This window comes from Camelus dromedarius, chromosome X (assembly GCF_036321535.1).
Source record: "Camelus dromedarius isolate mCamDro1 chromosome X, mCamDro1.pat, whole genome shotgun sequence".
NCBI classification, from domain to species: Eukaryota; Metazoa; Chordata; class Mammalia; order Artiodactyla; family Camelidae; genus Camelus; species Camelus dromedarius.
The window spans coordinates 16,070,298-16,094,796 of NC_087472.1; the positions used below are offsets into that span (position 1 = coordinate 16,070,298).

Here is a 24,499-nt window from a genome sequence, read left to right on the forward strand (position 1 = left end):
TCCCATAACTGGGGCTTCTTTTTCGTTCCATACACCTGCCAAATACTCTCTCATCTCAGGGCTTCTGCCCTTGCTGTTTCCTCTGCCCGGAATGCAGATTTTAGCCATGTCTGCTCTGCTGGTATCTGACTCTGTACAGTCTCCTCGCACTGTGCTGTTTGACTGTTGGATGCAAGTGTGGACCATCACGCAATAGGAGAACTGGAAGAGGCCTCAAAGGCTGCATAGTCATTTTCTTCTCTTATTTGGGAGGTAGAAACAATGCAGAAATAGATTCGCTCAGGATTCAAAGAGTGCATCACATACTCAAAATAAACTCAGGACAAGACCAAACATTGAAGAGAATATGACAAAACATGGCAAAGAAATGATTCTTTTCCCAAGAATCTCACAATCTAGTTAGAGAGGCAAAACTAACTTAAATTCAGTTAATCGGTATGACGAGTTGAGAGGAAGGAAACATAGTCATTCAGATAGAGGAGTCTTAGAAATTTTTATTGGTGGGGTGCACCTGGTTTTGGCTTTCCAACAATAGAGCAAAAGTAAGAATCCACAGAGGGGAGGGGAGAGTACTCAAGAGGATAGAAAAGTGTGAGGTAAAGGGACAAAAGTGGGAGGGCGCAGATAGACCTGTGATCTTTAAAGCTGAATTGCTGATTGAAATCTGCACTGCCACCGGCTTTACACCCTTCCCAGCGCTGGTGCCACTTGGCCCCGAGTACACAGGGATTTTATTGGATTATTACATCTGTGACACTACGGCTATTAGTCACACTCAACCATCGGACCTGACAATATAATGATGTTCTATTTTTACTTCTGTCCTGATAATGTCCCAGAAGTACCAAAATTATGATCTAAAACTAATTTCTTGGCGTTTGGACAAGAAGTAAAAGAACAGAGAATAATTCTACACTCAGGCTATAACTCTCCAGAGTTGTTTAGCAGCACTGTGTTAACAGTTTTGGCTGTATTTTGCGTTAAGTTTTGCACTCCTCCCCGTAGGAACTGGTGAGAAAAATATCTGATCAGAGCATTTTTATGTTGTTCAAGGCTATCAAATGGATCCTCGCCTGTATATGTGTACATAGTTGTAACACTGATTATTTTGCAAGGTCAGAAGCAGAATGGCTGTTTTGTGCCACATACTAGTTGCTTTCCTGAATGTGGAAATACAACCAGCTACTTCATCCAGGCTTCTCAGAGGAGGTTTTCTTGGAGATCTGTGTGTGTGTGTGTGTGTGTGTGTGTGTGTGTGTGTGTGTGTGTGTGTGTATGTGTTTGACCCCTCAACAGAGAACTGAGTGAACTAATCCAGACCACACTGGAAATGACAAAGGTAGAGGCTGCCTAGAGGTTATATACTCCTGTAAATAAAAGCCACATTCTCAATACTCTTCCCTAATAATTTAGTCCACTGTCTCAGACTGTCACAGACAGGCAGCCTCTTGGAGATCGCTGTCCTCCGTAGAAGTGAAGAAATGTCAGCTTAGCTGGATCAGGACCGTGCAGATTCTGACTGAGCTGACACTGCAGTGTTGTCCCCTGCTTTGGATTGTTACTGTCATCCCACTGTGCACCTTTCCTCTTTGGAGAACTCAAAACTCACATTTCCAGGAAGTTGACAGTTAAACAAGGCTGTAAATTAGCCCCTTTTCATATGGAAGAATGGAACCATGGTGACCTTAAATGATTTATCCACAGTCACAAGGCCAGAAAGAGGCCTTGGTCAAGGATTTGTGTCACCAAGCTCTGACCACACTCCTGTTTGATAACTGCATTAATGTTTAGGAAGAAATGTCATGTAATTAGGTGGTTAATGTATCATTACTTAGACCAGCTGGTATGTACTACATGTGATTTTCAGCCATTGGAAAGTCTTTGAAATCCTTTTAGAATCCAAAGATTTAAAGTGATTTCTTATAAGTTTGTGTCTATAGAGTTGGATTAGGGTTAGGGCTGAGGTACTAGAGGTGGAAAGGGGAGCGTGATATAGTCAACATAGTTGAATCCAGGAGCTCCTTAGCATGCATGCTTTATAGTTACGTATTTCTGATTTCTTTATAAGCATGTAATTAGAAGGTAGAAAGCAGTAAGTGCTCTGACTGAGGTCTGGATCGGGATCTAATGTTTTAAATCAGCACTTGAAAGTGTTACTGTAAGGCATAGGCACAAGGGAGTGTCTTTCTTAAACACGTGTTTTCTGTGAAGTTGGGGAAATCCTCGGTCAAGATAGGAAATGAATAGAACCATTAGATGCCCTTGGAGAAAAGTGTATCATTTACTTTTTTAGTTCCCATGAAGTAGTTTTGGAGAACCATCATTCATTCCTTCATTAACTCAGCAAGCACATATTGAATTCTATTGTATTAATAGAGTAGATTGGGGACATGTAATAACTCACTATTTAGTTTATGTGTTCAAATGAGCAATGAGAGTGAAGTATAAAGCCAGGTTTAACTCTGGATGGACTACCAATTTGCTATTTTGAATAGTTTCCAATCTCAGCTTTCCCACTAAAACCTACAATTAGTTTGAATATTGTCGTACAGTGATTACCATACTGCTTGCAGTAAAATATCACCCTCCCTTAATTGCAATTTCTTTCACTCTTTCCATTTGAATTATTCATCCTAGCTTTGAAAGAATTCTATGCAAATCAACAATGTAGTAAGTGTGCTTGTAGTACTTTTTTCAGAAAACTATATTCCAAATCATTTTATAAGGCGGTGTGAAAACAGTCATATGACCAAGTTGGCTGTCTGTTGTTCCGACTCATTTTCTAAGTCAGGCCAGTCTGTGTTCACAGGCTGTCAAGAATGCTATGAAAGGGTCTTCTCAAGCGGGTAGGAGGTTAGCCCAGATGGCCTATATGGTCTTTTCTGGCTCATGAGTATGTGATTTGGTGACAGGCTAAATTGGTCTGATCAGATTGATCAGATAGAAACCATCTGCAAGTGACATTTAAAGGGTTTTGAATTTTTTTCCTTAGAGCTGATAAGGCCCAAAACTCAAAGCTTACCTTCCTGTTTATGGTAGCCGTTATTCATTTGTCACAGTTTGGAATTCATAGAGTGTTATGTTCAACTTATGATGCTATCACTTTAAGTTGTAATTTTTCTTCACATGCCTTTTACAGAATGCTCTGTCATATGTAACCATTGTGTTATTGAGGGACAGAGTAGACAGGGACTTCACAGAGGTCCTGTATATGTGAACGTATGTATTTGAAGTGGCTGCGTGGAGAGCTGAAGGAGCAGTGATAGTGTGTCTTTGGGGAACGCGCTTCCCCATCCAGTGCATGCGCCGTATGCATGCGCATACACTGCAGGGTGACCGTATGGCAGCCCATACCATCTGTGAGGCCAAGAGTTCTATTTGTAAAGATGCATTTTATTGGTTCTTAACTTTTTTTTTTTGGTCACAGATCAATTTGATAACCTCTTGACATCATATACTATCTCCTTGGGGGAAAAAATAGGCTTTTGCAAATATCCACAGATTCTTACAGTATTTAGACGTTCAAGGACTGCCTCAGGAGTCTGACATATTACCCAGGCTAAGAATTCCTCTTAATGTTATCTAAGCAATTATTCTTTTATTTGGTCATAAGACATTTGATTGCCTACCATGTACAGTGGGCTCTGCGACGGTTCCCTGCTAACCAGTGACATGACCTTGGGGCCATTCTTTTACTTCCTCAAATCTAAGTTTCCTATAATAAAAAATTAGTGTGTTCTAAAGCTATTATCCCTAAAGTCCCTCGTAGTGTTTTATTTACTCAGCCTTGTTCTAGGCACAGACGGGAATGTACAGTCCAAGCATCCAGTAAGTCAGGACAGTGACCAGAACCAGGCAAAAGCAAGAAAGAAAGGGAGCGAAAGCTGTTAGGATATTTGAAACCCAGACACTTAGGCAGAGAAACTCTGCCTCACTTGTGTGAGAGTAGTACTCACCGAGTCTGCCTCCACATGGTGGTACGTGATAGGAGAAGGATCATTAATTCTCATGTCACCAATCCTTTTGGACTATTGCGTGGTTGTTTTACTTTATTGTTGGGTTGCTTTTAAACTTTTTAGAAACTGAATTCTTTTCAACCAAGCATTTAATGGGTCAAGTTACTGTTACTGGACTGCAGGAGGTCGGAGAGATGGTGCCCTGTGTGGGGAAGCTCTGAGTGGACTTTCACACAAACCCTCCCAAGTAAATTCTCTTTAAACTGTTTGTTATTACAGGCTCTACTGAAAACATCTCTAAAGCTCTTAGTAAACTTGCCTCTAGGCTGCTTGTGTCTGTATTTATTCTGCCTTCAAATATTCATTTGCTCATGTCAGGATGTGTGTGCTTTATTTTTTATCCAATGTGATTTAATTTTATCCTCGGGTTTGTATAACTGAGACTTCAGGCTTGTATCAGGATGTCCAAATAAGTTCATTAGTTCTGGGAGATTTTTTTCTCCTAACAAGTAGAAATTCATCAACATTGAATCATGTTATCATCATTAAACCCATTACATTGAAAATATCTTTATACTCACCCTGGAGCTTAAATATGTCAGCCAGCAACAATCAAATGGCACCCAAACACTCACAGTTTTCTGAGAAGAGAAAATTAGCTGGCTGTAATATGTCTGGAAGATAAATCAGACCATCAATGTTTTATCATTCATATGAGAAATTTATATAACACATTAAATTCATCAGATCAACTGGAAAATTAGAGTAATTAAATGTTATCGAGAATTTTATTAGAAGAGCAGCAAAGACACTTATGCTGGCATACCACATCCTAAACACTGGCGGACACACTAGGCTAGAGGGTGTGATGGAGGAATAGACTCCCCGGAGTCCTTAGGAGTAAAGAGAGCCCAAGGCATCCAGACTCGTAATGGAATAGCCAGCACGCTGGAGGAGACGGCAGATACTGTAAAGGCTGACCTTAATCCCTTTTATTTAAATTTAAAACATTTTGAAGTGAAAAAATAGAAATGTTTTTAAAGATATGAATACCTTTGTGATGAAGGGCAAGAGCCTTCTCTCCCAAGGTTCTCTACCCCTCCCTAATACCTGGTTTTGGTTCTGGTATTTCCCTACATACAGATACTGCCTTAATACCCATTGTTTAAAATTTTCTCTTAGGAGGTTGCCTATTGTATTCTGCTCTAATGGCTCATTTACCCCATCCTCATCTTTTTTCTCATTCCCTCAAATTTACGTCAGTATTTCTCCTCTGCAACTTCAGCCACTGTAGTTCAGTGTCCATCTCTTGCTGCATCAAGAGGGCATGCTTAACAAGGACATTTATTTTGCACTTCTGTCCTTCCTTTCATTTCCTTCCCTTTTATGTTCTACACTCTGTCAAACATACCTTTGCTTTTACATTGTCAAGGTTGTTAAAAGCACTCTTTATTTTTTATAATCGCCTTATTTTGTGGAGTAAATCATTAAGTAAACTCCCAAGAAAGGTGTGTGTAAGGCAGAGTTTTTGAACTGGTAATTATCTGAGAATATTTTTACTTGGACCTCATACTTAATTGATCCTTGGTATAGAATTCTAGGTTCAAATCCATTGGCCCGTGTACACCTAAAACATGGTAAATCAACTGTAATTCAGTAAAGGAACAAAAGCAAAAAAACAAAACAGAAACCAAACCATGGACCTAGAGTTGGTTTACTTTCTTCTTTTTTTCTATCTTTTATTAGATAGATAATGGATCTCCTGGACCAATCATCTGTAAGATTCGTATTTCTCCTTACATGTCTCATACTTTTTTGCTCTGTGTTCTGGGAATACATTCTCAATCTTGGGAAACTCATGATTCATTGGACATACTTTTCTAGGCCACAGTGGACTTCCCACTCTCTGTCACCTGAGTCTTTCCTGGGTCCTGCTCTTGATAGTCACCACTCATAAGCTTCTTATTCATAAATTTGACCCCCACTATGATGATAGTAGACACAGATGTCATTAGTTCTAATCTCAGATGTATTCTCTAATAAATAAAATACCATCCATCTTTCCTCCCTGTCTTCTCCTTAATTTCTCATGAAAGTGTACCTTTTCCTTCCCTTGGAATGTCATCATGCAGTATGAGGCACCAATTACAGACTTCTCTACTTGCCAAAGCATGTGAAGGTTGCCTTTTACAATGCCATACCTGGGCTTTGAAGAGAATTTATTTTATGAACTTGTTGCAGAGCTAATTTCTATACCCTTTCTTCTTGAATCTGGGTAAATAAAAATAGTACAAGGTCATGCATTAAATGATCCATTTCAAAACATCTCAAGTAACAAATGGAGGAAGAGAGGAGGTTGCTTGTGTAGGAGTCTCCTTATCCAGAAGATTAGAAATTAGAAAATCTATAGTAAGAACTCTTTTCCTTTGAGTTGCTAATTAGCTCATTCTTAATTGGCAGAATGCCCTTAAAATACTGCCTTGATAATCCGAATAGTTTTTGCTTTAATATATATCAACAAGTCACTTAATTTAAGCTCTGCACTGCACTTTACTCCTTGAAATATATAGCATCCCTTCTGTCACAGAAATTCTTGCGAATTTTCCTGCTATAATGTTATGTTTTGTGCTAAATGGAGACTTTCCATGTGATGGGCTCATCCAGCCTCCCACTTGCTGTAAGATTCCTGGCACACTTAGCTCTACCCATTTCTCCTGCCTGCTAATCAGCCAAATCCTTCAGCTCGAACTGAATCCATTTTGTCAGTGGGTACAAGAAATAGGTAAATGAAGTAAGTTTTTCCTCCAACATTTAAACTATCTTGAGGTTCCCAAAGCAACAGATTGTGTGATAAGGGTAAGGCTTCTGATCCTAGAGCTTGATCTTAAAATTGGGAACTAGAAGGCACTGTTTCTTTGAAGAGATGTTTCCTGTATCTTCTTTCCCATTCATTGTTCACTTAAGCTGCTCTTATTAGAACAAAAGTTTCACATTCCATTCCTCATTTCACAACCTGTGAAAGTAAACACAGATTGTAATTTTGGAAGCAACAGATGAGGGGTATGTCTTTCATATTAGAAGTGATTGAGGGGAATAAGACATTCAACAACCATTGCTGTTCATTCTACCTCATTGAGACATTCATTAAAGACTCTCAGAGAATATGCCTCTCTATCTCTGGACTTAACGAAGCAGAGAGGGCATTCCAGAAGACAGTATCTTAGCACTTGAGAAACCATCAACTCCAACCAATCCATTAATTGCTTCTATAGTCTCCTTTTAAGATGGATCAAGGTTTTTAATAGACCGAACTTTTGGTTGTGCTTAATATTTAGAAAACCCACCATAATTATCTATTTTTACTGTATTCTGAAGCTGAATATTAAACCATCCAAGTGATGTTAAGATAAACTTACCTTGTATAGGGTTTAGACATGGTTTGCCTTTAAGATTATCCCAGTACATTTACTAGTGAATCTTTTACATGAATTGATATAACTTTTAAAACATCATTAATTTTGTGGGGAGGGTATAGCTCCGTGGTAGAGTGCATGCCTGGCATGCATGAGGTCCTGGGTTCAATCCCCAGTACCTCCATTAAAAAAAAAAACCTAATTACCTCCCCCCCAAACAAATAAACAAAAAAATAAATAAATAAAAATTAAAACATCATTAATTTTTTACTCTAATCATAAGTATAGTATGATAATCTACATAATGTTTTTAAGCACCCAAAGCAACTGTAAGAAGAAAGATTTTTACAATCCACGAAAAACAAAGTAAAGTATCAGTAGGCCATTAGTATTGGGAAAATAACAATTAAGTAAAATGTTCATACTGTGGTAAATAATGTTTTTTTAATTGTCTAATTTCAAGGCAATTCCAATAGCTGGACTGTTGTCAGATTTCTGTGCCCTTACACTAATCTGCTGACCAGAATGCACTTCAGCAGAGCAGAGCTATGATATTAGGGATTATCAGGACTCCTGTGTGTCACAGTGTCTCTTGCCACAGCAGAAGAGTGCTCCAACCTCTTAGAGAAATGATTGCATAAAACCCCAAACCTCTCATACACTAGCTCTCAATTTCACTGCAATATTGAATTCCATTTTGATGAATGCCCTTTTCTGTCATTCAGCATTCCACGTCTTGGACCCAGGAAATGCAGAGTCACAGAGATGGAATTGGCTGTGGCCTGTTGTCACTCTTTTGTGCTCTTAGACTAATCTGCTGAGCAGGATGCATTTCAACAGAGGAGAACCATAGAGTATTGGGAATTATTAGGACTTCTGCACTTCCAAAGGCCTCTTTCTTGTATCTCATATCTTGGATCATTCTTTGTTTTTTAACAGTCTCTTGGAGATTATTATCCGTGCTTTTAAGGAACGGCAGGAGTGGAAGTCAAGCCAGTAGATATACCATATGCTTCTGTTGAGAGAAGGCCTTAGCTAGGTCCTGGACCTATTTGTAGAACAGTCTTGGCTTTTGTGGCTTGATGGTAGGCATCAAAATTGAGAGGCAATCCCAGAGCTTTGCTTTAGGGGGAGATAAATTAAAGGAACTAATAACTTAGCGGAGTGTTTTTCTTTTTCTTTTTTTTTTTTTTAACTAGCGGAGTGTTTTTCTACTGCAACTTTCTTGGTGATCACAGGGAGCCTCCAAATCTATGATGCTTATATTATTATTTTTTTCCATTGTCAACCTTGTTCCCAGATTTCAGTTCTGTGAATAGGGGCACAAAACAGTAACAATTAGTGTTTGTTGAGTGCTTAGTATGTGCCAGCCAAAGTGTGAATAACATTAAATTCTAACTGCTACCTGGTGAGGTGAGCACTAATTCTCACTGTATGAGTGAGTGTAAGCTAAGAATACTAAACCTTAGAGCAGTTCAGGTCTTTCTCACCCAGTGGAGCTTGGATTCAAACCCAGGCAACTGGACTCTAGAGAAGGTGCGTGTCCTGTCTCCTGCCACAGTTAAACGCTTGAGAGACTCAACTCTTATAAGGCTAAGGAGTTTCTGAATTTTTTTAGTCTTATATTGCTAGCTGATCTGCCTTGCAAGGGATATTAAAAGAAGTTCTTCAGAGAAAACGAAAATGATTTAAGTAGAAAAGTCAGAGCTACATTAGGAAAGAGTGAGTATTGGAGAAGAAATAAATGAAGGTATAATAAAATATTTAAATTTTATTAATTTATTTAATAGGTAACTGTTCCAATAATAGTAAGAGAATGTTGGGTGATTACAGCATCTGGATAAGTGAGGCTGTTCACAGCAAAATTGTAAAGGATAGGAGTTTGGAATTGGGAATACTCTGTTATGAGATAGCAGCACTGCTCGTGAAGTAGTGTCGTATTACTAGAAAGTGAAATTAGATTAGTTGTAAATATATATTGTGAACTCTAGGGGAATCACTAAATTTTCTTTTAAAATACTGCTGATATGCTAAGAGGAGAGATAAAATGGATTTATATAAAATGCCTGATTAAAACCAGAGAAGGCAGAATTAGAGGAAAAGAATTAAAAAGAGTTAAGAAAAGGGAATAAAAGTGGTTACTAATGTCGACTGAAATAAATGCACAACTTAGAAGTTGAGAGTTATGTTTTATTTGGCGGACATTTCTGAGGACTTGAACCCCTTCAAGCCCGGAATGACAGCCTCCCAGATGCTCCGAGGGACTGCTCTGAAGAGGCTTGAGAGGAGCTAGGATATATGAGTTTTACAACAAAGACCAGGTAGTTGGAATATAAAAAGATTACTTGTTAACTAAAGAAAACCAGGCATCTCAAGTTAAAGAATTTAGTGTTTTTTTATGTATGGGAGGAAGCAAACATTTGGGCTCACTGAATTCATTCCTTTGACAAGCACCTAGCTATCTAGGGCCGTATCCTGTCCTTTCTTATTCTGAGTCCCCTCAGGGTGCACCATTGTGAGTGGCTGGGCTGCAGGCTTGTCTTCACTGTGGGGGTGGCGGCAGCCGCTGATGACTTGATGGCTTCAGCATTCTTTGTTTACTGATATGGTTTGCAGTATTTTTTGTTCACCCTAACATAATACATATTAATCCATCTTTGTCAGTAATCACTTTAAAGGCAAATGGTATAAATACGTCAGTTAAAAACCAGATTTTCAGGGTGGATGAAAAAGTTAGACCCAACTATATGTTGTCTATGAGAAACTCCTTTTAAATATAAATATTCAGGTAGTTAATGAGCAAAGGGATGGAGAAAGATGCTATCACTAAACAAAAGAAAGCTGGAGTAACTGTTTTCAGAGAAAATAGGCTTCAAAACTTGGAAAATTATTAGGGATAAAAAGGAGCATCACATAATGATAAAAAGGAGAAAACTCTCCAAACAAACAAAATTTTTAATGTGCTTACACCTAACAATAGTTTGTCAAAATATGTAAGGCAAAGCTGATAGAACTTCAAGGAGAAATGGATGAATCCACAATTAAGGTTGGTTGGTTCTGGTGCCCTTCTTTCATTAATTGATGAATCAAGCAGGCAGAAAATCAGTAATGGTATAGTGACCTGAAAAACACCATCAGTCAGTTTGATCTGATCAACACTTATAAATTACTCCATCCAACAACAGCAGAGTACATTTTCTCAAACTCACGTAGAACATTCACCAACATAGATCACCTAATTTCACGGGCTAGGAAAAGCGCCTAAACAAATTTAAAAGAATAGAAGTCATGTGAAGAATGTACTTGGACCGCAATAAGATTTAAAGTAAAAATCAATAACAGAAAAACAGCTGGAAAGTCTCAAAATATTTGGAGATTAATCAACACATTTCTAAATAACATGTGGATCAAAGAAGTCCCAAAATAAATTTTAAAATACTTTGATTTAAACAAAAAAGGGAACTACAAGTCATCAAAATTTGTGAGGATGCAGCATAAGTAGTGTTTGAAGGAAAATTTATAGCATTAAATGTATATATTAGAAAAGAAGGAAGATTTAAAAATCAGCTAATCTAAGCTTACACCTTAGGAAGGAGGAAGAGCAGTTTGATCCCAAAGTAAACATGGGAAAAGAAATAAAGGATCAATAAAAATTAGAGGAGAATTCAGTCAAATTAAAACAGGAAAATAATAGATAAAATCAAGGAAATAAAAATCTGGTTCTTTCTAAAGTGCAGTGAAGTGGATAAACCTCTAGCCAAGAGTAATGAAGATTAAAAAAAAGACACAAATTACTAATATCAGAAATGAAAGAGGAATATCAGTACTAATACAATGGGCATTAAATCTAAAACTTTCTAAAGTAACAAAGTCTATTTAAAATAAAATTTAAAAAAATGAATACTGATTAGGGGTTTACTGAGGGTATGTTCTTCTCTACAGATGATAGAGTGCATACGAAGGCTGAGCTCACAAAAGGGCTAGTTGAGTTTAGGGATCAGTTTCCAGTAGGCTATGGCTGCCGGGGATAATGGGACAAAGATGCTAGAGAGTGTGGCTTACCCAGGCCTACGAATGTATTTAGGGGCTATATTTAATTGTTGCTCACTAATCTTGGGAACATTGTTGAATTAATTTAGGTGTTCACAAAAATTGAGGCAAAAGTTTTCAAGATTGAGACTGACTTGCCTTTTATTTTCCCTTAAGGGAAATGGGCCTTGGTGGTCAGTAAAAGACAGAAATTGAATATAATGATAGCAGTCATAGTAGCAGCTAATAATAACAGTGCATATCCATTGTCTTTTAAACCGCCTTAAGCCAGGGTCTTGTCAGCGTAGCCCAAGTGCAAAGAAGAAAATCACTTTTGAATGACTTTGAATTTACATTAAGAATGATTCCCCTGATGCCAACCCTAGGATTATATGCAATTTCTTTCTTTTAATTTAGGTACAGGTGACGTACAATATTATATAAGTTTCAGGTGTACAATACAGTGAGTCACAATTTTTAAAGGCTATGCTCCATGTACAGTTATTATAAAATGTTGGCTGCATTCCCTGTGCTGTACAATATATCCTTGTAGCTCATTTTATACATAATAGTTTGTACCTCTTAATCTCCTATGCCTGTCTTGCCGCTGCCCCCTTCCCTCTTCTTACCAGTAATCACTAGTTTGTTCTGTGAGTCTACTTCTTTTTTTGTTATATTCACTAGTTTGTTGTATTTTTTAGATTCTATATATAAGTGATCATATAGTATTTGTCCTTCTCTGTCTGACTTACTTCACTTAGCCTAATACCCTCCAAGTCCATCCATGTTGTTGCAAGTGGCAAAATTTTGTTCTTTTAAAATGGCTGAGTCGTATTCCATTGTATATCTATACCACATCTTCTTTATCCATTCATCTGTTGATGGACACAAGTTGCTTCCATATCTTGGCTATTGTAAATAATGCTGCTGTTATGGACAGTGGTGTGCATCTATCTTTCTGAATTAGTGTTTCCATATTTTGGGGATATGATTATTTGCAGTTTCAAGTATGTCCCAATCTCTGCCTCTGGGTCACTGGCCTGTCAGTCTGGCTCCTGACAAAGAGAAATTCCTTAATTGGCTGTTCTTAGGGATCTCTAGCTCTCTGTTTTCTGAAAATAAATTTGTGTGGGTCAGAAAGAAGTGAAGGCAAGGAATGTCAGGAGGTTCAGGCAGGAGGGAAGAAAGACCCAAACCAATTGCCACCACATCTTCCCTACTTGTAGTAAGGGATTATGAGAGGGAAGAGGTGGAAAATTGGAGTGCTCAGATATTTGGGAAGGAGAGCCCAAGTGTCCACAGTTTGATGGCACCTGAACTCTACTATTCGTTCAAGTCATAATCTTTTTAAAAGCCGCTACCAAATACTACTGAATACTTATTCATTTCTATCCAGCATGGACAATGTCTTTTATAGATAGTTCAAGAACCCTGAGTACACTCTTTATGTTTAGTAGAGCCTGTGGATTATTCCCATGTAGAGGGAACAGCTCTCATTGGTACAAAATAATCATGCTCACAGCCACAAAGAGCATCACCTCTGCTATATGGACTAAGTTGTGTCTCTCTAAAATTCATATGTTAAAGTCCTAACCGCCCCCCCCCCACCAATGTGACTGTATTTGGAGATAAGGCTTTTAGGAAGTAATAAAGTCTAACTAAAATCATAAAAGTGGAATCTTAATCAGTTGGGATTGGTGGCCTTATAAGAAGAGAAAGAGAAAGATCTCTCTCTCTGCATGCGCACACACTGATGAAAGGCTATGTGAGACCACAGTTGCCAGCGACAACCCAGGAAGAGATGTCTCACCAGAGGACAAGCCCTCCTTCTGGAACTATGAGAAAATAGATTTCTGGTTTTTAAGCCCCCCAGTCTGTGCTATTTGTTATGGCAGCCCAAGCAGAGACACGCTCCATTCTTCTTTCTGTAGCCACTGAGGATCAGTGGGAGCGATAGCTGAACTACTGCTTACAGGTAAAGCACAGATAAAGGAATTCCTTGTGTGGAAGTCTGGCATTTACAGTTGTTTAAAGGGTAATTTGGCTTGTCTCTTTGTATTTTAATAGCAGAAAGACATTACACATAATAATTCAACTTTGTGGCTCACTCTAATCTAGGTCTGTGAGTGGAGGGTTTGCATTCTTTGCCTGAGATTTACATTGCCTGACACCTAATGTAATGACTTCCACGAGGACCATTGCTGCATCGGTGCAGCTCCAATCTGTCACTGGCAACATTCTAAGAGCTGGGGTGCCCCCCGTTCAATCAAGAAACCGGTGCTGTGTATAATTAACTACATCCCTTTCCCCCAACCCCACCAACTGCTACACATCACTTCTCTTAAAAACTCAGTGAGAGCAATATTTTCCCCACACTCCTCCCCTTTCAGTAAATGCAAACTTCGTTGTGCAATCAGTCTTTGAAACTTCAGGCTTTTTTTTTTTTTTTTTTTTCAGATATTCATGATTATGTCTCTGTTGCAGATTTCAAATGTATTCTTGTAAGGATGTCATTAGTACCTGAGCTCCCTAACTAACTACAGTGCTTCAGGAAGATCTTTGAAACTGGAGTTTCAGCCATCTGCCTGTATGCAGCAGCTCTCTCTGATTTTCTTCTAGAACTGTAACAGATGTTTTAGCTGATAAATAACACCTGTAATTTTATTGTCAGCATCGCAGTTCAATGACAGTACCTAAGAACCAGTCATTCGGTGGGCTAGGTTGAATGGGGTAATAGAATGTGGGACTGAGATTTCAAGGGTAAGATTTGATATGATTATTTAGGTTGTATCATTAGGCATTATTACACTAAATCATTTATCCAAGTGGATGGTCTTCAATTTTCAAGTCACTCAGATTTTGAGTGACAGATAAATTAAGAGAATGAGGTTCATTATGGGCAGTGAGAAGAAAAAAGTGCCTCAGAAGCTTGGAAAAGAACAGAATCTTAAAACCAGCTAAGCCCATAATGCATTCCAGTGAATTGTTAAGATGCTATTATTATGTTAAGAAGTTCTCTGCTTTCCTATAAAGGTCTCTGAGAGTATTTTCTGTTGGCCATTAAGACAGAGCAAGGCAAACCAGACAGCAATTGTGACTTGAATGCTCAGTGCTGTAAAACTATTATGTGAATCCATTTCAGCTTAGGTATGGAAGATGATGGTGTCTCAGTGCTGTTTGCATCATTAAAACTCAGGAGGGAAAATGTAAAGTGAGTGGAAAAGAGGAAGGTGGATAAAATTAATTGGAGCTGTGAGACCAATGACACTCCCACCCGGTCAGCCCCATCTGTAGTTAAAGAATTAAATGCTGTCTCTAGGATTCAGTCATTTCTTTCGAATCTCTGGAAGGCTGTTAACCTCTTGCCCACATGCAGGAAGCATAGCCTCTGGAACGGACTCTCAACTCTGTGCACTAGGAAATAGAAATCAGGATAAGGCAGAAGTTCTTAGCGTTTGTCCAGGAGAGTTCAGTTACTGAACTAGTGCATATCCTCATTACCCTGACTCTCTCCTCCGACCTAACATGACTCCTCGTGCTTTGGATCTTTGTGCTTCTCACCCACTCCTTTCACTTAATGAGTAGACTGGAAAGGTAGGATACACTCTGCGCTTAGATAGGTACCTAGGTAGGGTTTGGGTTCTAGTTTTGAGTCAGCCACTTAAAACCTCTCCGACCTGAATGCCCTCATCTGACAAACTTGGCTGTGACAATAAGGATCTTTTACATCTCAGCAGCAGCAAGAGTTCTTAAGTCTGGGCATTTACCCGCCTCGGAGAGGTCCCTGCTCTGTAGCCCATTGGCATGCAGAGGGAAATGAGATTTACTTACATCTAGAAAAGAGCATCGACCTGGCTTCTGAATTTTCACATTAAAAGATGAATCCTACTTACTCTGCTTGTCTCAAGCATGAACCTGTTTTCTATCAGTAGTAGGAAATACTAGCCCTGTACATTTTTTCTGTGCGTAGTTTTGTGAATACATGAGCTTGTACTATATTCGTGGTTAATATCCTCCTTACTTAGCATGTCCATGTCACGGGCTTGTTATAGTGACCATAGATCCCAGTGCTGTACACACGACGTACTAGGGAGTCACTTTCAATGAATGTGTTGGAAAGAAAAACAATTCAAAGTAGCTTTGAAGCAAGAAATGAAATTAATAGCATATTACTGAGAAATACTGTGGTGGCACTTAGTTTTGCATATAGTATTCTCTTTCTTTCTGTTTCTCAGCTGTGCTTTCTCTCATTCGCTAAGTCTTGGCTCCTTCCCACCTCAGAAAGGCCCTACCCATGTGGTATGAGGAGATGGCGGCCAGTACTCCCCCTTGTCTACATTGTAAGAAGAGATGCTGAGACCGGGGGACCCGGTGGTCCCCACGTGGCTCACGTGCGTCTCGTCTCCTGTACCAGTCTTGGTGCACAGGGGCCGTGGGTTACCATGACGGGCAGGCAGCGCTCTGATCCCCTGCTGACTGACAAATTCAGCAGCACTTCACTGCATTCTGCTCCTGGTCTGCTCAGCGCTCTATCACACTCTCACTGAAACCCACCCCACCATCTCCCGCCTTTTCCCGGGAATCTTTGTACAATCTCCTTGCTGGAACCACAAACACACTCTCTTTCCAGCTGAAAACAACCAAAAGACAAATCGATGTTTCCAGGGTTATCTGTGGAGGGACTTCTTTCCTCAGTTGTAAAATTCATTTTGTGAAGTCTTAAACAGGAATAAAAATCAAATTTTACATTTTCCCCACCCTTTTGGTAGTCACAGAAACATCCACTCTCTTTTCTGAATTTAAAAGTCAGCTCTTTAGATAGTTCTAAAGCCTTGTAAACATTTGGACTCACTGTATTCAGATGCCACTGCCACTTGTGATCCAAATGTCATCTTCATTCCCACCCAGTTGTGCTGTCTTAGTTGCCTTAATAACGTATAACCGGTTGTCTACTTTAGTCTCCCTTGAACTTGGACTCCACTGTCATAAATCATTTTTTCATTCTCCATCTCTGGGACCGCACCTTAAAGTCACTAAATTCCACATCCTGGTGACTCGTAGCGCCAAACTCTCCACCCAAAGGGGCTATTAACGGCTCCTGCAGCGTGCTTCATGCTCTCCCACTTCCTTAGGCTTGTTGATGCTGATCATTCTTTCTACAATTTCATCTCTGTGTTTTTTACCACTCTGTTATTGACTGCCAAAACCCCATCTGTGTAATACTAAAAGTGAACGTGAATGTGGACTAGAGACTTAAAGAGAGTATCAGGAAGCCGTTCACTGGAAGTAATTCTAGTGGCTTAAATAAGTAGGAGTTTAATTATTTTTCACATAACAACTATATCTTGGGTTGTCACAATTTCTATTTAAGGCTTCTTTTCAACATGAATATGTAGTTAATGATTAAAACTAAATATCATTTAGGCATGTTTGACTGCATGTAACTAAATATTTTACTGCATGTAATCCCAGCTACAGGGTCACATCACAGAAAGTGTGTTGCTAGTTAATTCACTCCTTGTGTAATAGCTCCAGATCATTAAGGATTGAAGCTCTTAGAATCTGTCATGTTGCTCTGCCATCCTGAACTTGTTAGCTTTCCAAATCAATTAATCTAAGATGACTTTTCCTCTCCCAGACTTTGGACTTAAACCTCATGGTACTCTTTACCCAGTGGTCCTGGGCTTTTAACTGCAAGTAACAAAATAGAACTACAGTAGCTTAAATACATGTGATGGTTATTGCAGTGGCTCGATGTCATCTTCCAGGAACCATGCTCCTGAGAAATTTTTTCACTCTCCAGTTCTGGTTGTATTTCATCTTCATACTTGTTATCTCCTGGAACTAATAAGCTTCTTTATTGCAGTCTTCATCTTCATATTGTTGTTTCGTGAGATAGGAAGGCTTCCTTATTCTAGCTGTCAAATTTGTATTCAGTCGGTGAAAAGGGAAAGTGAATGTTGAATGGCAAAATGCGTCTCTCCAGCCATCTCTCTTCTTTATCAGGTCCACGAACTCAGTAGACTCCTGCTGCTGTCTATTGACAACAGTGTCAAATGTCCCCAGCAGTCTGGGATGGGGGTTGGGTCAGCCACATGGAAGTAAATATCACAATAGAATTTCCAGAACTGGCGAGATACTAAACTATGCCTATAATCGCCTCGCTTGTGCTGTCCCACACAGTAGCTAATAGCCACCTGTAGCTATTTCAAATTAAATACAAATAAAATTTGGCGGGTGGGAGAGTATAGCTCAGTGGTAGAGCACGTGCTTAGCATGCACGAGGTCCTGGGTTCAATCCTCAGTATCTCCATTAAAACAATAATAAATAAATAAACAAACAAACAAACCAACCAACCTAATTACCCCTCCCCTAAAAAATAAATTAAAAAAATTCAGGACCTCACTCTCATTAGCCACGTTCAAGTGTTCAATAGCCACATGTGGCTGCCAGATTAGAGGCACTTCTGCAGAAAAGTTCCGTTGCACAGTGCTGTACTAAATGAAATCAGGTCTGTGAAGGGATGGTTAGTTCCCAGTTCTCAGAGTTGGCTAGTAGCAAAGCAGAGACCAGATACCTGATCTCCTAATGTTCAGATCTGTATTTTAAGTAGGTAGCATGGCTTTCTATACGTTTCTGCCTTTATGCTTAATACTGCTTTTTATTTTCAAGAAATTATACCTATATTTTGTTGTCGTTCTATGATCTACTGTACATGAGTGGCTGAAAATGCTACATGGGTAATCTGCAGTGTTTTCACTCCTCGTGCATGCAGCCACTTTACAGTATAGCAAGGGCCTAAATGACCATAAAGAAGTTAGTTGAGAGTAAGTGAGAATTGTGGTGAAGAAATCCGTTTTAGCTTTAATTCTAGTTTACTTTTCTGTGGTGGCTAAAAGGCATTGCCCCTTTAAGAAACCAGATGATAAAATCACATGCTTCTGAGGCTTAAATAAATAAACGAGGAATACCTAGAGGCACAAAATGTTGCACACTCTTTAAAAAGCTTTTTAGATCCTCAGCCTGGAGAAGGCCTAGAATGGAAGAGAAAAGTGCAGAAGCTAAGATGTTGTAAGAGTAATAAAGAGGAGGCAGGCTGTTAGCACCCAGGTTCTATGTAATAGCTAGATATAAATGGAAACATCTGGTTTAAAGCAAGTGTAAATAGCCTTGGGTGATAGGAACAAAAGAAAAGGCGTTAGTTAAATAGGGAATATTAGAAGTAATTAAGAAATAAGTGACCACGCACTTGAATTTCTTTTTTTTTTTTTGTCATCGTTTATTTAACTGGGCTATTCCACAAATAGTAAATGGAAAATATTGAGCTGAGTGTTTTGTTTTTTATCTAAAAGTATATGAGCCCCTTATCTGGTTTATTGCTGTCATTTTTGATTTCTTAATATAAATTAAGTTGGCTTGTCGGTGCTGCCTCAGTTAGTCTTCATTAATCACCTTGCAGCTATGGCCAGAGGTGAAAGCTTCCCAGAAGAGTAAACATCATCCCTCTGGTAGCAGGTCTTCATTTCTAACCCCTTTTTATAATGAAAAAACCATAACACTGAAAATCAAATACTTGGTGGCCACCCACTCTAGCGTATTAGTTAGGACATATCCAGTGTTCTTGAGTATAGGCCTCATTTTTTTCTTACCAAAAAAATTCAACTTTTCCCATAACGAATTCCTCTGATTCATTCAATCTCTGTGCATGTTTTCAAGTCCTCAGTACAGAAGTAAGTAACCAGTACAAGCACCTATAGGTTGAGAGGACACTGGTTCCTTCTACATACGTGCTTCAGCTGTTTGTACATATCCAGAAGACATAAATAGAAATCCTTACTGTGTCTTGGGAAAATACCACACGGGCAAATCCACTGAGAATCTGAGTTCAGGTCTTAGCTATGAGGATGTGTGCTTTGCCAACATGTACAGTGATATTTAAAGAATATAAGAGAATTTGTGCTCTTGAGCAAGTCATTTATCCATAAGCTTATTTTCCTCATTTGGAAATAGGGAGCTTGGAGAAGCTTTTGTGGCCCAAATTTCATGACTTTGTATTGGAAATATCCCTGCCCCTCAGTGTCTGAAAATCGTTAAATATGTCACCCCTCAGCACAAATGAAAAAATGGACTGGAAATTGCTGAAAACAACTGCAGTAGAAAATGCCCAGTACAACTCATGGTCTCTTTCCATGAGAAAATTGCAAGTTCCTATGGAACTTCTCATGAATTCTGACCTTTGTCAGGGGACATTGGATAAATCAACCTATTGATCAATCTGCTGTCATAAATCTAATTTTCTTTCCTTCTTTGAGTCTGTATACCTGTGTGGTGAGTGACATGTCCAACAGAAGTCTGCACAGTTACCCAGCAGCTCCTCCGAGGAGTTAGCACAGGTTCCCCAAATTCCAAGGCATTTTGCTTATCAAGCGGAAGCAAGTAAACGTAAAAGAAAGCAACTTGTCACTGTAGTGTTGCTCTAGGGTATGTGAGCTCTGTCACACATGCTCTCACGTGTCCGGTCAAAGGCATGGGAAAGTAAAATCCATAAAGTCATAATTATGAAAATAGGGATATAAAAACAATAAAAGCCAGATCCCTTTCGATGGCTTGAAAGTCAACCCCAAAGTAAGAACTCTTTTTACAATTACACTATGTTTGTCAAATCCAAACCAACCCATCATTTAACCCTATGAATTAATTACTTGACTTAACATTTATCAACTGGGCATACTGAATACTCGCTTTCCAAAATATCACTGGAACAACCTGTTGCCAAGAAAAAGCTAGCTGAGTTTATTGCTTACTTCTGTAAGGGAGAACTTCATATTGACAGAGTCTAATAGTGGGTTAGGATAGGAAGGGAAAGGCTGGGGTATTGAGACTTTGAAATCTGTCCTAATGGGAGGGGGAATTTGATTAAGATTGGGTAAAGATCATGATAAAATGGTTTAGAATAGGTAGGCATGGCCAAACAGGGTTTTGGAGGCAAGAGGGTCAAAAAGTCTTAGGGTATAAACTGTGGGTAGATGCTTTCTATTGAAGAGTTGCTGGAATGAGCAGTAAAGCTGTTTGCAACTTGCACCCTCCTGGGCAAAAGTCTTTTTAAAAAGTAAAGTCATATTGATGAAAATAGTGGATAGTAGACTCATGTTAATGTAGACATTAAGCTCTGTCTTGGTTCTCAGCACTTATGTACTGGGGGAGTACATGTGTCCTGCCTCCCATCAGGTGCTTGTGTATTTGAAAGTTCACAGAGATAAGAAGCACGAGTTGAGGGAAGAGGGATAGCACTAGGTAGGGAGAATGATGGACAGATTCACCAAGGAGGTAACATTTGAGCCATGTCCTGATCGTTGGTTATAAGTTTAGAGCATTTGAGTGGTAACGTAGTGTTTCATGTTAGGGGCACTTGGCTAGTCACATCTCCCTTTCTTCTTTAAGGGTTCATTCAGGGCAAGTAAAGACTTTCCCATTTTGCCAGAGTCCTGTGGAGGGGAAATGAAAGCAGAATCATTGGGTGAGGTTCAAGGCCCTGTTTTTCAAGGCTTCTGGGCCCCCTGAAGCAAAGTGGCGTGTTTCCTTGTCTGTATTTTTTTTTTAATATATATAAATGTAGCTCAGAACTTGTGGCAGAGCTTCTTCGCTCTGCCTTCTTTACTTTGAGGATGGGCTCCGTTAGCAGCACACAAACATCACTAAAGTACCAGTAGGGAAAGAAGGGGCGAGGTGGTTTGTTGGACTCTTAGGGATGCTGTTCAAGGATGCAAGTCCAGAGCAGCTGTTCATTTTCTCATTTGGGCTTTGTGAGTTCTTTTTCCTTCCAAGATGACCCAGCTGAGAGCAGAGCCCTGTTTTTGTCAAACAGTGGGTTAGAGACCATGGAAGCTGGGGCTACAAAGCTCCAGAGAGCTGTGGAAGCACTGACTTTTTTTGATTTTTGGAGAGTTCTCTCTCTCTGTCTCTCTGTCTCTCTCTCTGTCTCTCTGTCTCTCTCTCTCTCTCTGTCACACACACACACACACACACACACACGGATGCTTTTTTTTTTTTAATGGCAGCAAAGAGGAAAAAAATCTGGTATGCAGAATGAGGGACAACTTAAGTAGAGAGGTGAATTGAGAATCACTTTTTTAGGGGTTAGAGGTATGATTTAGCTTTTGGGAATCCATTCTTAAGGCTATTTCTGGAGAAGTTAAAATAAAACAAAACAATGAACAAATTAAGATAACTGCATTTCTCCTGTTCAGGGAACTGATCCTTTGGATAAGGCAGATTGGTGTTTTGAAGGCATTATGAGGGATTTCCATTCCAGCACTTGTGGCATTTAATACATTTTCAAGTTCATTTTCCCAGAAAGCAGCTATGTAAAGTTCCCTCACAGCTCTTTCTAGGCCTGACTGCGTCACATGTATCCTTAATCAAGTCGAAGATGCGTTGAATTGCTGCCTTCCTTACCTTGGAAAGGAAAATGCTGTAGCTCCCCCTTGTGTCATGTGAGGCCAAAAACATCCCGGGCTGATCCACACCAGCGGAATCCACTCCCCTAGTATCCTGCACGTATTTCCTCAGCGCTTTTTGGGGAATGGGACTTGGCCATTTGCTATACAGGAAAGTACCGGGGAATCCAGCTAATGTTTCGTGATTTCCCCCGTTATTTCCGACTTTCCTGCAGTGTATCCAAGAGCCTCCTTCTTGGAGGGTAACCTTTTTCTGGCAGTTTATTTGGGATGACTTTCCTCGTGACATTGTAGTCCACTTAGTATATCTTGTACAATTTCTTGTGCAAAGAGAGGAAGTGGAACTTGCTTTCACAGTGGCCTCCTTTTGCCCTGTCATCGGGGTCCCGGCATTCTGTATCATGACCTCTCAGTTTGAGTCAGGCACTGGTTTGCCCTTCCACCTCCAGAGTAAACATGCCAAGTCTCCCCAAGGCTCCCACACTGTAGCACATGAGTTGGGACTTAAACATTTTGGCTGCTCAATAAGTATGCAGCCAGACTGTGAGATGCAATCACACATCTCTTTTGGAAACAATTCCCCAATCTCAGTCCCTTCCCCACACTTGACTTGGACATAGTGCTCCTTATTAATGAATTTCCTTCCTTCAAATAATATTTGATAACTATCAATATTCCTCACATGTGTAGCAATTCTTATATAATGTTCTTTTCACTGATTTTGCACCTTTGCCAATATTGCAAGAGGAGAGGAAAAAGTCTCATTTTATAGGTCATTTTAAAAATTATATAAGAGATACAGATTGTTAAAAAGATTTACACAGCTTTGCAATTACGTCTATAGGACAAAACCTCAATAGAATTGCTTCATTAAAGTACGTGTGCATTTAAAATTTGATAGATGGTAGTTTTCACCTGTTCAGTTTCCTGTCTCATTTAACCCGGTCTCTTCAAGTCATAGCCGGCTTGACTGACCAGTAACAGTTCCAGCCCATTTAATTTCACCCCTTCCTGCCCTGCCAGCCCTTATTTTAACTTTGGACACTGTTTTCTTAAGGAAAGTTAGAATTCTTTGGTCCCAGTGCTTACAGGACTACTCCTTGTTAAGCTTTATGATTTCCCTCAGGAAAGAAAGTTTCACTCCACACCGACTGAAAACAAACTCATTGTTCTCCAGTATCTATTAACTTTGTGGTCGGTTCATATGAAACAGCAATGCAAGGTAGCACAGGCTAAGTGACAGTCTTAAAAAAGGGAATGCTTTGTGAACTCTGAGGCAGGAGAAATCAGGCCTGGCAATCATTCAGAATGAAATGAGACTTGGACTGGGTCTTAAAAGGAAGGGTAGAGCTAAGACAAAAAGAGATTATTAGGGAATTACAGGCAGAGAGAAAAATGCTACAAGAAGCTGAGATGGCAGAAAACACATGGACTTTTTATGTAACATGAACTGAATTTTACTTAATACACTTTCCTTGTTCTGCCATTTTTTTGGATATATTCGTCTTACAACCTATCTGAGGTCAGGAGTACTTTATCGCTTCATCTTTGGACCTTGTCTGTAGTCCATGTCTACAGTCTATAGTTGACTATCAACAAATATTTTGGTTAGTAAGTGAATCAACAAATGAATGTGATACTTAGCAGAAAGGGCTACAAAATACTAGGAGGGTTGCAATAGGAGAAAAGGAATTAATTTGCAGAAAGCCTCATTTATCATGATTTCAGTGTAACAAGTATGTACTTTCTTATGAAAGAGCACTCTTAATGAAATCATATTTAACTTCTGGAAAATAATCTGCATTCTGTTTTCCTAATCAACTATGTCTTATTAATAACACTAACATAATTATTTTAAAAGAATGAAAAACAACAACAACAAAAAAAGCTCTGCCAAATCTGTCTCTGAGAAAAGGTTCAAAGCTTGAATAGTTCATGGGAACAATTTGCTAGTCTGGAGGTTTCTTCCCGTTTTGGTCAGGGCCTCCTATGGAGAGATTTATGTGCTGTGTATGTCAAGAGGCAAAATAATGGCATTTCTCTGCTATACAATGACTTGGACATTTGCTGAGTGCAGAAATGCACCTTTAAACCAGAGAAAGAAGCCGAGTCTGCCCTGATCCAATCCTTTTGAAAAGCCATGCGCAGTGAAGCTGGGGCCAAACATAATGACAGGATTTAATTGCTAATGCCCTAGAGGCAGTGCGCCTCTTGATGTGTTGACCTTTAACCCAGACTTGGAAGGGTGAAAAAAGAGAGGGGATGCTTTTCCCGTCGTCCCCGCTTCCCCCTTCCCTGTCTGATCATGCCTGCCTCTGACCCTGTCCGCATACCTCTAACATTCAACTCCCCACCCCCATTGCCATTAGTTACTTCCAGCTTTGGGGCCAGGGGGAGAATGAATAGGAGAACAGAAAGGAAGGTGAGAGGAGAATAGGAGAAGGAAGTCTGCAAGCAGTTGGCAGCTGCTTAGAAGCAGGGGGCAGAACTATAGCTAGCTACTGGGATGGGAGCTGAACTCCTGGTCCCCTGATGCTTCTACCCGCCCCTCAACCCCGCGTTTCCTCTGAGATTTAGGCTTTTCCATGTTTCTGTTTTCCATCCCCATTACACCCTCTCTGGTCCATATTTATAGTCACTCTC

At 39.5% G+C, this 24,499-nt stretch overlaps 1 non-coding gene across 1 annotated transcript; it reads left to right on the top strand.

Annotated features, from left to right (window-relative positions):
* The first annotated feature begins 7,480 nt into the window (after positions 1–7,480).
* On the top strand, positions 7,481–7,553 carry TRNAA-GGC (transfer RNA alanine (anticodon GGC)). The gene has a single exon. It is a non-coding gene; the product is annotated as a tRNA-Ala (tRNA).
* The last annotated feature ends 16,946 nt before the right edge of the window (positions 7,554–24,499 follow it).